Source organism: Galeopterus variegatus, unplaced genomic scaffold (assembly GCF_000696425.1).
Source record: "Galeopterus variegatus unplaced genomic scaffold, G_variegatus-3.0.2 Scaffold338, whole genome shotgun sequence".
In the NCBI taxonomy this organism is placed as follows: Eukaryota; Metazoa; Chordata; class Mammalia; order Dermoptera; family Cynocephalidae; genus Galeopterus; species Galeopterus variegatus.
In genome coordinates, this window is record NW_007726449.1 from 560,007 (window position 1) to 562,387 (window position 2,381).

At 36.2% G+C, this 2,381-nt stretch overlaps 1 protein-coding gene across 1 annotated transcript in view; it reads right to left on the minus strand.

Moving 5' to 3' along the window:
- Positions 1 to 2,381, minus strand: part of TTC39B (tetratricopeptide repeat domain 39B) — a 49,140-nt gene that overhangs the window by 30,590 nt on the left and 16,169 nt on the right. The window lies entirely within an intron of this gene.

Here is a 2,381-nt window from a genome sequence, read left to right on the forward strand (position 1 = left end):
TTACAGAATTTTAAAATAAATGATACTGTGCTTAGTTTACTCTTAAGGCAACGGGGTAACACTCATTAAGGAAAAAGGAGACACCCATTTTTACAGTGTTTAGCAGGACCAATCTTTCTGGGCTTAAAGAATGAGAGGGTTCAACCATCAGCAAGCACAACCGGGGAGTCACAGGACCACAGGGCTTTGATCTCACAGCTTCCCGGCAGTGTTTTACAGGAGACTTCCTGAGAGTGCTCAGTTTCTCAGCTGCTGTACACACTTCAGCAACCCCACCTTCCACCGGGGAACTGAGATGCTACTGGCAGAAAGATGTGAATTTCACTGTGATAGCCATGGTCTCAGGCAGACCAGACAAATTAGCGCTTGTGACTAGGAAAGACTGAAAGAAGAAAGCCGATGCCATCACAACTGCCTCACGTGTCCTATTATTTTTTCCTGCTCCATCCAAACTTTCCAATTTCTCGCTTTAATCTCTTTTCTATGTATTTCTCTTTCCTATTCACACCATCTTCAAAAGGCAAATAATAGAGAAATGCAAATTAAAATAATGACAAAGATATAAAAATTGGTAATAACCAGGAATTACTTATCAAAATGACAAATATATTTTTAAAAAAGGGAATAAGGAATAATCAGATACCATGTGTCACTTGGCGTGATGCAACTACATAAAGCATGCAACTTCACTTAAGATGTGTTCTAGCCAAATACAGTTAACCTGAACCTAGCAAGCCTGTGGACCTAACTTCCAGTTAACAAGAAATACAAGAGGCCAAAGGAATCGATGTACTCCCACCAACCTATGAGCATCCCATTCTGTCATTGCCCTGAGCCATTATATCACAATCCATTTGTATTTTTTATTATGGTATATTTTGCCATGATAAAAATGTCAATGTTATTGAAACAACAAACTGTACCCCATAAAAATGTACACTAAAACAAAATAAAAAATGAACAAACGGTCCCTTCCAGGTTAAAAAAAAAAATGTGAGTGTTTATTTGGTCAAGTCATTCGATCTCCATGGTTTCTGATTTTATTTCATGCATTAAAAGGTCTTTGAAACTGACATCATATACCTACTAATATTACTTCTGTGGTATTCTTCCTACAGATTCAAAATCTAAATTTAATCATGAAGTAATATTAGCTAAGTTCATGTTAAGAGATGTTCTACAAAATAGCTGGCCAGTATTCTTTTAAAATGTCGAGGTCATGAAAGACAAAGAAAGACTGAGGGACTCTTCTAGATTAAAAGAGACTAAGGAGTTGTGACACCTAATTGCAACATCAAGGATCCTAGACTGGATCCTGGAACAGAAAAGGGGTATTGATGAGACAAGTGGAGAAATTTGAGTAAGGGCAGTAGATAATAATACTATATCAATGTCAGTTTCTTGGTTTTAATACTTGAACTGTGGTTCTGTAGGATGTTAACATTTGTGAATCTGAATGAAAGATATATGGACATTCTTTGTAATAATGTTGAAATTATTTCAAAGTGAAAATTTTTTAAATAAAAGTCTAAAGGCCATTTTTTATCTTAGGACTATAAAAACACTATTCTATGTTTTCTGCTGGTACTATAAAAAATATTTTAATATTAAATCAATACGGAATTTATTTTTGTATTAATGGTCTTTTATTTCTAAATGAACAATTTTCCAAAAAACATTTATTAAAATATTAAATATTTAAAGGACATATGGACTTTACATATTTATTAAATATTTTAATACATATTAAATATTTATTTTTCCCCACTCTTTTGAAAGACACACACACACACACACACACACACACACACACACACACACACACACACACACACACACACACACACACACACACACACACACACACACACACACACACACACACACACACACACACACACACACACACACACACACACACACACACACACACACACACGTATATATTTATTTCTATGAAAATTTTTTAGTATATTTTGAATTCTCAGGTAAACACTCGTGTGCCTAAGCACATTAGTGTCCGTGTGTCTAAGCACATTAGCATGCATAAGCGTGCAGCACGTGCGCACACACACACACACACACACACACACACACACACACAGTCTCTTTCAACACCTTGTGGTACATCCCGGTGATATATATGTCTTTGCCATTACAGGACTATTTTAATGCCTTTAGTTTCTTTATGTCTTGATGACTAAAAAAGCAATCAAACCTCCAACCTTCTATATCTTCTAAAAAATATTTTAAGAGGAAATCTAAAAACAATATGTCAGTTCCCAAAATCAACTGCTCTTTCCAGGATATTAAATGGAATACATGGGCCGGCCCGGTGGCGCACTGCGCTAGTGCGCCGCTTGGGAAGCGCGGCTGCGCTC